At 45.4% G+C, this 15,053-nt stretch overlaps 1 protein-coding gene across 9 annotated transcripts in view; it reads right to left on the bottom strand.

The window, feature by feature from the left end:
- APBB2 (amyloid beta precursor protein binding family B member 2) overlaps positions 1 to 13,434 on the bottom strand; it is a 408,726-nt gene extending 395,292 nt beyond the window's left edge. For 5 of the 9 annotated variants that reach the window (XM_030801441.1, XM_030801446.1, XM_030801448.1 and 2 more), the window contains exon 1: positions 13,221 to 13,434. The gene's annotated coding sequence lies outside the window, so the exon portion shown is untranslated. The remainder of the gene's footprint in view (positions 1 to 13,220) is intronic. The other 4 variants (XM_003258614.4, XM_012499790.2, XM_030801449.1 and 1 more) reach the window with 2 other exon arrangements.
- Positions 13,435 to 15,053: the final 1,619 nt, after the last annotated feature.

Below are 15,053 nucleotides of genomic sequence, written 5' to 3'. Positions count from 1 at the left end.
TGAAAAGTGGCTAAATATCTTGATTACTTGCTCTATATAGCAAGCACTTTCACGTGTTATCACAGTAAGCCCTTCCCACAGCATGGCCAGGTAAGTATCACTAAAGATATTTTACAGATGGGAAAAGCACATGTGGCTCAGGGAGAAAAAACTGTTTGCCTCAGGGCACCCACCTATATCCATCTATCCCAGAGTAAGGCCTGAATTTAAACCCAAACCTATACAGATAAAGCCTATGCTCTCTTTAGAACAACATGGGCAAGAAAAAAGGTTAGGCCAGCTAGTCACTTGGCTTTGAGAATACACTCAGCAGGGTAAACGGGAAAGGTGCCATGGTTTTCGAGAACATGCCAATCAAGTTCATTTTTACTAAATTATCTCCGAAGTGCAAGTCAGTAATATACACAGCCAAAAACATGCCTCACATAGATCATACCCAATTCACAATTTGAAACCTGTCTGGATGAGTAGCTTGGTGTCAAGTTCAGGTGAGTGGCATCTATACCCTCCCAGCTCCTGGGGTCTGTGCCTTCCCCGCTCCTCGGAGCTTCAGACCCAGCAGCAGATTGCACTGAGGTTAGAACATGCCTCCAGGAGCTTCAGTCTAGTGCGAATTAATTTCTCCTTGGAATTTTAACTATTTTTAAGTGTATAGTTCTGCAGCATTAAGTACATTCACATTGTTGTACAATGATCACCACCATTCATCTTCAAAACTTTTTGTCTTCTCCAACTAAAATTCTGTACACATTAAACAGTAACTCTCCATTCCTCCCCTCCCCGCAACCTCTGGCAACTGCCATTCTACTGTCTGTCTCTATAAATTTACTGTAGGCAATGCATACAAGTAGAATTGTACAATATTTTTCCTTTTGTGACTGGCTAATTTCACTTAGCATATGCCAGTTCTCTTTTGTTCCCAGTTAATCTGCTTAAAGAAACACCCCTGAAATGCACATCCTTTAGAGGAAACAAAAATGAACACACGAGAATTATTTTTTCCCTTTTACTCATTGCTAATAGGATATAAAAACACTAAGGACGCTTGGGAAGGAGGAAGAAAGATAACGCCAACAAAACCATCCACAATCCCACCAAGAAACCATACTATTTTTGTTTCTATTTGTTTCTATTCATTCTCTTATAATCTTTGACTTTATGCAAACAAATTTTTTACAACTGCATCACACAGAAACATTCACATTGCATTCTTTAACTTAACCATTTATCAAAATGATGTATCTCTGACCATTTCAAAAATTAACTTTCAAGGTCAATACTAAGGTAAAATAAATGTGCCTTAATGAAAATCTGTACCCATCAAGCTCTCCTGTTGTAGAAATAAGTTTAAACTACCTGAAGTTTCGCTGATATAAAGAAATTGTTCTTGACAAGACAGCACTGTATTATTAATAACTGGGGCTGCAGAATATAGGCAAACGTTCAAACCTTCACAAATGTTCGTATAAAAATCATTTAAATGTTAAGCAAAATTGTATATATACTCCAAATGTGACAGTCTATCTCATTATTATTTCTCTCATAGGAAAACAGCACAACAGGATCTAATGAAAATCCTGTTTTCTTTACAGGAAATAAAGATAATCATGCCACAAATCCACATTCTCCTCAGTCTTTTTTTTTTAAATTAGCTTTTCTTGCAATCCACATGTTTTCAGAACTAAGAGAAAGAAAAGATAAAAATTCAATAAAACACCTCATTTTATTTGTTTCTTATTTCCACTTGCAGCTTGTAAAAAAAGATACACACACACACACACACAACAGCAGGATCTAGTACTAGTAAAGGAAAATGATTTAAACTGAAATAAAATTCAAGTCAGCAGGAGATGACTGTGATCATGAGACAATGATACATAAACTGATGGAATGCAGAACTTCCTTTATTTATCTTAGTAGAAATAATCTCAAATCTTAGGAAAAGAGGCATTTTTGGAAAATGACACTGATCTGATTGCCAAGTCTCATGAATAAGAACAGTGAGTGTTAATTTTGTTTCACCCCATTCACATATTTTCTGCTCAAATAATTGAATTTGAATGCAGGAGGTTTTCCCCCCTGAATTCTGGAACATGGAGACCCTGTCCACAGTAATAGTATCCCACATATTCAGTGTTCATACTTCCTATCTCATTTAGGGAGAGCAGAAATGCCACGAATACAGACTACATTAACAAGGAGGCCCCAAAGTCTAAGTTCCCAGAACCAGAAGGAACCACCAGGAGCTGTAAGCCCCAATTCTCCCTAGTACTCCAGGCCTGGTTCCCTGCCTGTGTGAGCTGTTTCCTGGGCCATCTCCGTTTATGTCTCCAGCTCCATCAATCCTCTCCTCAGTCAAACCCTACTGCATCTTTCTGGAAACTGCTCCAAGCATAAGAAATCAGCAGCCTAGGATGGATGTCTCCTCACATCCCTGACAACTGAGCCAAACACTTTTACTCTATATTGTTTTATCTTAACAAACATGCTTTTCAAAAAGACCCATCCTGGACTCTCTCAAATGAAAATTTTCAGTGAGCCTGCCCCACCTTGTCCACTTCCCCACTTGCTGTGCCAAGCAAGAACCATGAAGATATCAGAGAATAATGTTTAAGCTACTTCCTGAAGGAATACTGAAAGGCGGTAAAGAACAGACAGGAGGGATGGTCGTAGGCAATGGGAACAGTGGATAAAAGCCTAAAGGCCAGAGAAAATCTGGCATGTTGTAAGAACGAGATGGAAAGCAGATCATGAAATATGTTCGGTGCCTCATCAAAAAGCTTAGACTTCATCCTGAGGGTGGCAAGGAGCCCCTGAAGAGCTGGGATGATATGCCCAGACCTGCAGAAGATTGCAGAAGATCACCTTGGAGGCAGTGTACAGTAGAAACAGAAAGAGACCAGCAAAAAGGCAAGCGCAGCCTCCAAGGTGAGAAGCAACCGAGGTGGGAGGGAAGGTGGAGGCACGCATTCAGAAACAGCAGTCTCCACGCAGGAGCTAGAGTCAGGGTGCCTTAAGGAACCGTAAGATGGAGGTCCAGGTGCACTGTGGAATAGACTTAGCATCCCTTCTCCTGGAAGCTTTGCCCCACACACTCCCCACATCCAACCAGGATAAGTGCTCGTCTGGGAAGCACTGAGTATTTCTCCCAGTAATACACATCACATAGTACTGTCATTCATTCTTCAGCTGTCAGCCCTTCTCTATAGACCCAGAGCTCCCAGCAGGCAGAGGCAGTGGCCATCCTGGTCAGTGTCCACGTGTGGCATCTGGAACAGTGCCCAGCACTTGGGAAGCCAAACTGAGTGAACAGAGCTGGATAAGCCAGGAGGCCACTGCTGTCATTCAGGGGAGAGATGACTGTGTCATGGGAAAGGAATTCGAAAGATATAACAACTGAGCTTCTTAATTTCTCTCTAGTCTGTTGATACCATTCAAAACACTGAATGAAACACTTTCCAAGTCAATTATGTTATGAAAATTCAACAGTAAATCTGTTCTGTTGAGTGATGTCCACAAAAGCTCACATCCCTGTGGAAAGTCAGAAAGGATCATGGTTTGAGCCCTTTTACAAGCAAAAATAAGGCATAATTCTAGGCCACAGAGAAAGTGCCACCTCATTGGGATAACAAGTTTGCCTTCTTTTGTTTTCAGAATAATTCTGCAAAGCCTCCAAGCAGAGGATGGAAACATTTCAAATCCTGCTGACATAGTCTGCATCTTTGCTTTGATTTTTAGATATGATTCCAAGCAGGCAGATAATGTTGTGACCCAATTACGGGGTATTTTGGAAGTAGTAGGCACCCAACTTGGGAGTGAAGCTGGTGGGTGTAAAGGGAAGAGTTACTAAGCAAGCACTACCACCTGCCTCTTAGTCCTTCAAGGGATTTTACAGAGAAGGGAGCTATGACAATCAGGAAGTAATGCAACATCTCCCCTGACCCGCTTCCCATTTTCTCACCATTCCCAAAATAGACAGAGCTAAGGAAAATCATAAATATAATTCTCAGCCCTCTAGGGACAAGCTCATTAAGGGCATAAATTTGGGTCCCTGGGAAAAAAGGGACGAAAGGCAAAACTATTAAAAACCTTAGAATCAAGAGATGGAGACAATGGGAAATAAAGCCAATGGACAAAAAGGAACTAGAAAAACACAAAAACAATGGCCATTTCCTACAACAAAGCATACTTAGAGGTAGGGCTACAAGCTCAACTGCCCTGGATATTCTAAACTTAAGCTCTTTAGAGTCAAAAGATAAAGTTTTTGTTTAAAACTAAAAATAAAAATACTGGTTAAGGTCTTATTTCACATCAAGTATTGTTCTCTGCCCTTATACATTCACTGACAAAATCTTCATAATCATATTATATAAGCACAATTAGTATTCCTATTTGCAGATGAGCAAACTGAGTACTGTGTAATTCTGTTGTCAAAGTACAATTCTGTTGCCCTTTGTCATACGGCTATTAAATTGCAGAGCAGTACTGGGACTTGACCACTAAACCCCTGCTGCCTCCTTCTAGGGCTATCCTTGCACATGTTGTAGGATGTTTAGTAGCATTCTTAGTCTCTTCCTACTAGATGCCAGTAGTTATCCCTCCACAGTCACAATGACCAAAATGTCACTGCCAAATGTTCCCCGGTGAGCAAAACTGCCCTGCTTAAGAACTACTGCCACAGAGATTTGAAAGGCCAAATCCCGAGTTCCCCTACAAAAGGAGTAGCAAATCCTGGGTGGTAGGTAGGAATAAAATTGAGTTAAGGAAAGATGACAAAGGAATCAGCTGAAGGGTTTGCTGTAGTGGGAATTTTACACGAGGAGTCACTCGCCACAGCTCTTGCCACTCTCGCAGCATTAGGACAGCTTTCCTTCCCCTCCACTCCCATCACACACGTGCCTCTACTGCAGCACCCTATAAGCAATGTTCTGGTACATTTCTCTCTGTCCTCCTGAACTTAGCACAGTGCCTGGCACAAAGTATGTACTCAATAAGCATTTGCTGAACAAAGGAAGGAACAAATGAAGCCGAGGTTCCTGGATGTCACCAAATGAATGTCTCTCTTCACCAGTGTCCTGGAAAAGGTATAAATAGACCTTGGTTCTTGGAGAGGACAAGAGGTTCTGATCAGATAATTTGAAGAATCTGAGTCTGAATCAATGCTTCCCAAGGTGTCTCTACACCCAAATCATGCCTCTGCTGTGTTCAAAATTTGCAATGTGGTATATGATCATTTCTTGAAATGTCAAGAAAATTTCAACGGTATTAGTTCCCCCAGGAATGAACCAACTCAAGAAACCTAACTCATGCTAAGGAAATTCTGATTTATTCACTTCCACTGACAAACAATACCACCTAGCAAATTGGGATACTCAATGTGGCAGGTCAACTGACTCTCTTGCCCAGGACGGAAGTCTACCTGAGAAACAGAATGAAGATCAGAAGGTAAGAACAGAGCCAGCACCAAAGAGCAAGCAGGATGCTGCCAGCGAGAGGCACCACACCTGTAATCCCAGCACTTTGGGAGGCTGAGGCAGGCAGATCACTTACTTGAAGTCAGGAGTTCAAGACCTGCTTGGCCAAAGTGGTGAAACCCCAGCCTCTAATACAAAAATTAGCCGGATACAGGGGCGGGCACCTGTAGTTCCGGCTACTGGGGTAGCTGAAGCAGGAAAATTGCTTGAACCTGGGAGGTGGAGGTTGCAGTGAGCCGTGATTATGCCACTGCATTCCAGCCTGGGTGACCAAGTGGGACTCTATCTCAAAAGAAAAAAAGGAAATAATTTGTTGTTGTTTTGACACTCCTTCTTCACCCCACAATAGCAACCAAAACTAAAGGTGAATAACAGCAATTCCATGAGCAAATCATTCTGAAGCTTCCTCCAGCAATTCAAGGCTCACCCTGGAGGGGATGATACTGCAGAGGTCTGGGCCAAGCTGGCTATTACACAATTCTAGGTTCTGTGGCTTTAACCCATCACCATTTCCTAGAATCACTAACTAAGAATTGCTAAAGAGTGTTGTTTTGCCAGAAAGAGGCCTGCATCATGCAAAGAATCAAATGTCAAGATACATCTTGAGGTTCACCTGCTGAAATTCACACTTCAACCACTTGCCCATTCTGCTCCCTTACACCCTCATCTTTCATCTTGGTGCTTTCCTTGTCATTCTCAAGCTATAATTCAAAAATAGTCACTGGCTCCTAGGGCACTTTCAAAATTAGCTCATTCACAGTTTCTAGGACCTTGGGTGACTCTATATTCCTGGAAAGCCCAGGGGCCCCATCAGCTGACCCACGAACTCCACATGTTGGCCTGGCCTCCATGACAACTCAATCCCAAGGCAGGCCTCCCTGCATCTCAGGCCCAGATTCCCAGACTTACCAATTTCGTGGACCATTAAGCGGCTAGATAAAAATATTCTCATCAAATCATAAAAGAATCTTACCCAAAAATGAGAAAGGCATAGTATCAGAGAAAAAGACACATCTTCTTATTTGAACAATTATGACATATTCACTACATCATTATCATCATTGTGATAAGAACAGTGAAAACCACTAACCAATAATAAACGACCTGTGGGCCTAACCTTATGCTCTGCATATAGGAGATACTCAGTTACTTTTAAATTGTGTGGAAACTGAGCTCTGACTTACACGATAGGGACACATCCCATACCTTCAGCAATGCCAGGCCTTCCTTCTTCAACAATGGCATTTCCCTTTACCCTCTAGAATTCTGCAAAGTCCCTCCAATCTATCTCACCCTCTTAAACACATGTTTTTCCTTCTAGCTCGATTCCAATATTCTGCATTCTTTTTTTTTTTTGAGACAGAGTCTCGCCCTTTCACCCAGGCTGGAGTGCAGTGGTGTGGTCTTAGCTCACAGCAACCTCCACCTCCTGGGTTCGAGCGATTCTCCTGCTTCAGCCTCCTGGGTAGCTGAAATTACAGGTGCGTGCCACCATGCCCAGCTAATTTTTGTATTTTTAGTAGAGACGGGGTTTCACCACGTTGGCCAGGCTGGTTTCGAACTCCCGACCTCAAGTGAGCCACCTGCCTCGGCCTCCAAAAGTGCTGGGATTACAGGCAAGAGCCACTGCTCCCGGCCTCTGCATTCTTTTTCAACTTAAAAAAAACAACACTCTTCCTCCCACTCTCAGCATTCCTGAAGCATACTTGCCAATGAGTTACACTTCGGGAACTTCCGTTATTACCTAGCAAACAAAGTTTGCAGGATTTCCACAAGAGGAAAAGAGAGGGTAGAACTGGTAAACTTTGTTTATAACCACTGTCAAGTCATTAACCAACAACAAAGAAAAGCTTTAATCCACCCTTTTTTATACCATTCTTTTTTTTCATGTTCTCTTCTCTTATTTGTCCACGTGAATCTGTACATTTTATATACCAATAAATTATATATTGGGATTTTGCTCTGATTATAAAAGAAATATATGTCCATTACAGAAAACAAGATAAGATTCAAACACTATGGAAATAGATTATATAGAAAGGGAATGTCTCCTGTAACTCTACACACAAAGAGCTCTAATACCTTTAAACTGATCAAGCTTCTTACTTCTTGCCCAGTTGTGGGACTTGACCTTCCACCTTCTATGCCCTTCCTCTCTCCCAGCTCTCATCTAATGTCTGCAGTTAATGACCCACTCCTAACAGGGGTCCAGGAACCCTGGAGCCTGGTTATGATTAGAGGAACTAGAGTCACTCTCCCTTTATTAAAAATTATTTCGACGGAATAACAACTCCTCACTGACTCACTTAAAGGTTAATGAGGCTGAGTTTTGTGAGCCTCTTGAAAGCAAAGTGCACTAAAAACACCAAATGGGATTGGTTTCCTTTGCTCTCTGCCCCATCGCAGCTTGCCAAGAAAAAAAGAAAAAAAAGCTCGTGATCTTGCTAATGACACTGAGTAGACACATTTCACCAGCCACCGCTCCTGCTACTGCAGCAGCCAACCACAGGCATCTGTCCAACACAGTGACAGGGTTAACGTTAAATGAGAATGAAAGCCGTATTCCAGAGACCAAGGGCTGCATTTCTCATCAAGGGGAGAAGACAAAGGCTGGGACACAGGAAAGGCTTGCCAAAATTTCACAAGGGTGGGCCTGGGAAGCAAAGCACAGGACCCCCTCCCCTGCAGCCTAGGTAGAGGTTTCTTTCTCAGACTATCTGTGTGCCCAAGAGCAGAAAGTCTCCCCGCAGAAAATGCTATGAAGTAGTTTCAAATGTCGAATACACGTTACCGAAATCTAATCATTACCTTATCTGCTAACTAGACTGGCAGGGCCATAAAGTTAATTTTATGACAACCATTTTATAACAAATGAAAACTACAAGGGAAGCAGGAATTGGGTAAAAAAAGAAGGGCATTCGACAAAGCAGTGACAAACCAGACAGGGAAACACAAAATCACCTCCAAATAATGCTCTAAACCAGTGGTCCCCAGACAGCGTTCATGAAAGACAATTTTTCCACGGATGGGGTTGGGGATTGGGATGAAATTGTTCCAACTCAGATCAACAAGCAGTAGATTCTCATAGGGAGTGCACAACCAAGATCCCACACATGCAGTTCACAACAGGGTTCACAGTCCTGTGAGAATCAAATGCCGCCACTGATTTGACAGGAGGTGGAGCTCAGATGGTAAAGCTCACTCGCCGGCCGCTCACCTCCCGCTCTATGGCCCGGTTCCTAATAGGCCACTGACCAGTTCAGGTCCAAAGCAGAGGGCTGGGGACCCCTGCTCTTAAATGAAGACCTCTCTCCTCGAATGGCTGCATCACAGATCTCTAGACTGGGACAAGAAGGACCCGATAGACAACCAGAGGGTGACTGCAGCTCTCTCATTTTACAGATGGGAAAACAGGCCCAGAGACATAACTGACTTTTTCCAGGTAACACAGTGAATTGAAGTAAGGGATATGCCAGCCCCAAAGGCAAGTCTTTGGGGTCCCTAGTTAGTGGTCTTTCCTCCAAATCCCCCCAGACCCTTTATTATGGAGAGTCTGTTACTCTGCCTCTGACAAACCATTTCAGCTGAGAGAAATGCCATCAACACATATCAGCATGCAGAATATGCACTAATAACACATTAAAATCAAAATGGCTAATCAGGTTTATCTTCCTGACATCTAATTTCATTTGTCGGTAGTGCAACATTGTTGAAAATAAATGAACACAAAACAGTTTTAAAATCTGGATAGAAGCTTCTTGAAAACATTCAAATCATTCTGAAGATATGCAGTTTCAATCAAATTTAATTCTAAATAACAAATCAAAGATGCTTAAAAGAGAATGCTTACTGAATAATAATGGAACCAATTAAAGATATTTTCATATAAGATAAAAGCTTAAAGCTCTATTGCTGTGAAATCATGAGCATCCACCTTTTCAGAGGGGTTTTCTTAGACAGCTGACATTTATGCATAGATGCTTACAGCATAAGATGATATATACAAAACCTTAATAGGATAATAGGACACATAAAAAGCACTGAACAGGCCAGGTGCGATGGCTCACGCCTGTAATCCCAGCACTTTGGGAGACCGAGACAGGTGGATCTCCTGAGGTCAGGACTTGGAGACCAGCCTGGCCAACATGGTGAAACCCCATCTCTACTAAAATTACAAAAACTAACCAGGCTGGCCGGGCGCGGTGGCTCAAGCCTGTAATCCCAGCACTTTGGGAGGCCGAGGCGGGCGGATCACGAGGTCAGGAGATCGAGACCATCCTGGCTAACACGGTGAAACCCCGTCTCTACTAAAAATACAAAAACTTAGCCGGGCGTGTTGGCGGGCGCCTGTAGTCCCAGCTACTGGGGAGGCTGAGGCAGGAGAATGGCGTGAACCCGGGAGGCGGAGCTTGCAGTGAGCCGAGATCGCGCCACTGCACTCCAGCCTGGGGGACAGAGCGAGACTCCGTCTCAAAAAAAAAAAAAAAAAAAAAAAACTAACCAGGCATGGTGGCGGGCACCTGGAATTCCAGCTACTCAGGAGGCTGAGGCAGGAGAATTACTTGAACCTGGGAAGCAGAGGTTGCCGTGAGCCAAGATCGCACCACTACACTCCACCCTGGGTGACAGACTGAAACTCTGTCTCAAAAATAATAATAGGCACTGAACAAATGCTGGTTTCCTAACCCCATGTAGGAAAATAAGTATTCCCCACACAACCAGTAATAACTTATTACAATATTTTCCTAAAAGTCTGTCCCACCTGCTCCCCTCCCCTGCCCCTGGAAAACTTAAGGTGTTATATCACAAGGGTATTGTCTAGTTTTGTTTTGTTATTTATTTATTTATTTATTTTTAGACGGAGTCTCACCCTTTTGCCCAGGCTGGAGTGCAGTGGCGCGATCTTGGCTCACTGCAACCTCCACCTCCCAGGTTCAAGTGATTCTGCCTCAGCTTTCCCAGTAGCTGGGATTACAGACGGGAGCCACCACACCCGGCTAATTTTTGTATTTTTTTAGAGACGGGGGTTTTACCTCTTGGCCAGGCCGGTCTCAAACTGCTGACCTCAAGTGATCTGCCCGCCTCAGCCTCCCAAAGTGCTGTGATTATAGGCGTTAGCCACCACACCCGGCCAGGTATTGTCTATTTTTAAAGTGAAATTGAAAAAGGTACACAGACATGACACACCATTTTTCTTTTTTTTCCTTCAACTTTTTAAATTCCGGGTATGTTTGCAGAATGTGCAGATTTGTTATACAGGTAAACATGTACTTTGGTGGTTTGATGCACACATCAACCCATCACCTAGGTATTAGGCCCAGCATCTATTAGCTATTCTTCCTGATGCTCTCCCTTCCACTTTTCTTAAAAGACAAATTGAGATATCCAGTAATCAGGACAGTCCACACACATCACTATTCTAATATTATGGCAAGGCTTTCAGTATTCATTCCTGTGGTAACAGAAAAATAAAAGAATTCAATGTTCATACGCTGTTGTTTCTCTGGTGGCAGGAAAAGAAAACAGTCATCAAAAGGTTGAAACATGACAAAAAGTAGCAGTTTAAAAATATGTTTGTACATGTGGATTCTTACAATATATGCAATAGTCTTTTCCCAAGTAATTTTGGAGTCAGTATTCATATTATTCCAGTTAAGTGTAAACGCCAGTATTTTACACTTTAGCTCATCAAGCTTTCTTTTTTTCAGAGACAGGGTCTCACTCTGTTGCCGAGGCTGGAGTGCAGTGGCGTGATCATAGCTCACTACAGCCTCAAACTCCTAGGCTCAAGCAATCCTCCCACCTCACCAACAAGCTTTTCAATTACCACTTCATAAAAATTTCAGAAAGCCGGCTCACATTGGCTCCTTGAAGGTTAATTTATTCAGTTAAAAGTATCCATTTGAAGAGGAATAAAAAGTATAGGACCTAAAAACCTTCTGTGGAAAGGATCTTTTTAGAGTCCTCTCTCAAAGGCTCTCAGCAAATATCTAGAGACATGGTTATATCCAGTTTATGAAGACTATCGGTGACTTCGGGGTCATATAGCACATGGACAACGAAAGAACAGCAATTGAAATCTTGCACTTGTACCCCACCACCTTCCGCCCTAAGATCAGCCCACTGTACTCTACTGCCACCTGTGTTCTCTCAGCATTTACCCAGCCTGGAGGTTTCCCCATCCTCGCCAAAAATATCATCCTTCATGAACGATGCCATTTCTAGGATGTTGCAATTTATGAAAAACAACTGTTGAACAAATATTGCTTACAAGCTACAAGTTGAAAACGAGAAGGTTGCTACCTAAGTTCATGAAGAAATCCCCTTTCAAGGATTCCATCTGTTCCTAAAAGGTCAGCCACACAAATTCTAATACTCTGCATTATTATGGCCACTTGGGGACAAGATTTTAAATCTGAAACCATGACAAGAAAAAAAAAAAGGCAAGATTTAAGAGAGTAAACTCCAGAAACAACAGATCAAGCTGCCACTGTTTGTTTTTTTAATCAGTGAAATATTAAAACAAATGATAAACCCATGCCAATCTCACAAAGTTTCCTCATTCCTTGGAATTCAAACACCACCGATGGCATCATTTTATGATAATCCTTTGGGTATTTCACGTAAGTAATTAGACACGATGTAAAGCCAGTGACTGAGGGACTTAAACAAACTGTCCCCTCCGACAGCCCAGTTGGAGCTTCCGACACTGACCTTATTCTCCTCTAAATTTTAGCCCTCCTCAACCACTCAATCCATCCAAAAACGTCTGTGACAGTCGTGGCTCTAAAACCGCGCAGAGCTTGACTACAGAATGGTCGGTGACAACTCCACATATGATTTATCCAAATTAATTTATTTTTTTGAATTCCAGTCCCATGCTCCCTCGGCTGTTTGCCCCGAACCCGTAGTCTACACCACTTCACCGACGTGGAGACCACTTTTCATTGTTTCTATGGGTCTCAGCATCCTTCCCTCCGTCCAGCTCTGTTCTCGCCGCACAAATGTCATTTCTAGCGTACCACCCTCCATTCCGCCCGGCGGGCAGCGCAGGGGCTTTCGGGTCCCAGTGGCCAGTTTCCTCGAGTCGGTCCCCTCTGCACAGCCATTTTCTAGTTAAACGCTCTCTCTGCCACCGAGGGGGAAAAGGAACTTTTCCCCCCTTTCATGTCTCAGCGGGGAGCCTCTGAACCCCTCCTGGAGAAGCCAACCCCGGCTCCAACTCCCCGGCAGGAGCGCGCTGCCGCCCGGGAGGGACAGCCGAGCCGCACAGCGGAGGCCGGTACCAGGACAAGGGGGTGTGCGCTCTTCCCGCAGGCGCCCACCCTCACTTTTCCCCTCCGCAGTCCCCACCCGGGCGCACCGGCTCCAACCCGGTCTCCCCCGCCCCAGGCCCTGCCAAGCCGGGGCTGCTGAGGGAAAGAGGGCGCCGGGAAGCGGGAGGGATGGAAGTCAAGGAGAGTGAACCCGCAGTCGCCGTGCCACTGGCCCTGCGGCGCGGGCGCAGGGCGCACGGGACTCCGCAGCCGGCGCCCCGCTGCAGATGCCGCGGCAGCTGCTGCAGCTGTGGCTGAGGCTGAGCGGGCGACAGTGGCCGCGCAGCCCCGGGGCCGGGAGCAGAGGAGCAGCCGCCAGGGGAACCCGCAGCCGCTCGCCGCACGCTGCTGCCGCTGCCCGGGTGTTTCCCCAGCACTCTCGTGCCGCCCTGGAATCCCGGGCAAAGGCAAGGAAGAAAGCGGGGCTCACCAGTGGTGCGCGCAGCGCTCGCCTCGGCTCCGGCGCCCAGCGGCTCTCCTCCAGTCTCGCCCTCCCCGGAGCGCCCAGATCAGCTGCGGTTACAGCGCACTAGCTTCCTACTTGAGACCAGAACGGGCTCCGGCAACTGAGCATGCTCAATGCCGCTCCGCGAGTCCCGCGCAGGGAGCGGCTCTGACGAGATTCCACTTCTCCAGGCTTTGGCAGCGGCTGCGCGAGGGAAGGCTGGAGGGACCCGGCGGGGCGGGGGCCGAATGGGAGAAAGGCGGGGCCGGGGGGCGGGGGCCGGGCAGAAGGAGGCGGGCTGCGCTCCCAGGGCGACCCCTGCAGGTGGAGGCGGCGGGGCCTGCGGGACGCACGCTCCCCAATCGCCTGGGAATACGCAGGGAGGCAATGGATGCCCCAGTAAGACCCAAAGGCAGGACGTGCGGTGCAGCCCGGGTATCCCCTCCACGTGGCTGGTGTCTGTCTGCACCAAAAGACAGTTGGGTTACCTTAGCCCTGGCTTTTCTCCCACACGCCAGCATTCCCTTGCAATAGGAAAATGTCCCCACAGGAGAGCTGCCCACACCCATCCAGGCTAACTGCAAGTTGTAGGGGAGACCTTCTCCTTCCTTCTACCTCCTATCCCCACCCCCAGGCATATGCCGCACACACACTCTTCTTTGATCCGGAAATCACAACAAGATAATATCGGGGGAGAAATACAACTGCCGGAGAGGAAAAGCAGGTTTTCCTTTCCATTGCCAATAATATTATCTATAACTCTAATTGTAAGCGTGCAAGCAAAGCCCTGATAAAAGTTGAGTCTCAGTAAGTGGTAAACCGTGCTCTGCCCCCAGACACTGTGAATGACATCCCCAAAGTATCCTTAGGATTGCTCTTCACCAGGGCAGCGGTTGTGAAACTGGAGCCTGGATCAGAATCGCCTGGAGGGTTTGCTGAAGTACAAATCCCTGAGTCCCAATCTGTGTCTCTGAATGGGTAGATATGTGGTGGGGCCCAAGCATCTGTATATCTAACAAGTTCCCATGGGATGCCGATGCTGCTAGTATGAGGACTATACACTTTAGAGAACCCTACCTGTACACAAACACACACAGTCCTACCGAGGATCTCAAATTAAAAACTCACGATTCTTCCTATGAGGACTGCATGCAGTGGGGTGGGCATTACTTTATTCTTTCCTACATGAGTTTATTGAGGATCCACGAGGTCTTATACTAGGCCTGAGGATAGAGGTGAATTTAAAAGCCCAGGCCCCTGCTTTCATGGAATTTATAGTCCGGCCGGGTGACAGACACCTATCAAATAATCACTCAAAACGGTCGTTTCAAACAGGTAGAGTGCTGGAAGGGAAATGCACAAGGTGCGAATAGAGTGTATAGCGGGATCCTCATGCAGACTAAGTGAGGTTCTTACGAAGGGATGGGAGGGGTCTGCCTTGTGGAAGGTGGTTTCTGACTTTTGCACTCCAATAACCTCTCCAATTAACAATTATTTCCCTCAGACAGAGCTGGAGGCCAGCAATCATGTCCCTCCTTCCTACAACATAAAAACAATACTGTCACAGAGAAATCCTTGTAAGTTCATGAAAAGTGTTTACTCTTGGGACTGAGTCTCTGCACCCCAAGATCCACCTAACACGTCCGTGGACCAAGGACAGTCGAGGGCCACAGTAGCCCTCTTGGGGAAAATACAGGCTCTGTGAACTGGAAAGCCTTGTGGTTCTTAGTCTGTGATCTTCAAGGCCAAAGAGGCAAGGAAACCAGCCCAAGACCACCACTCCCGTTAGGAGCGGAGATCGACCAGCCTCCAACCTTG

The sequence above is a fragment of the Nomascus leucogenys genome, chromosome 20 (genome assembly GCF_006542625.1).
Source record: "Nomascus leucogenys isolate Asia chromosome 20, Asia_NLE_v1, whole genome shotgun sequence".
NCBI classification, from domain to species: Eukaryota; Metazoa; Chordata; class Mammalia; order Primates; family Hylobatidae; genus Nomascus; species Nomascus leucogenys.
This window is presented reverse-complemented; position numbering and strand designations above follow the sequence as displayed.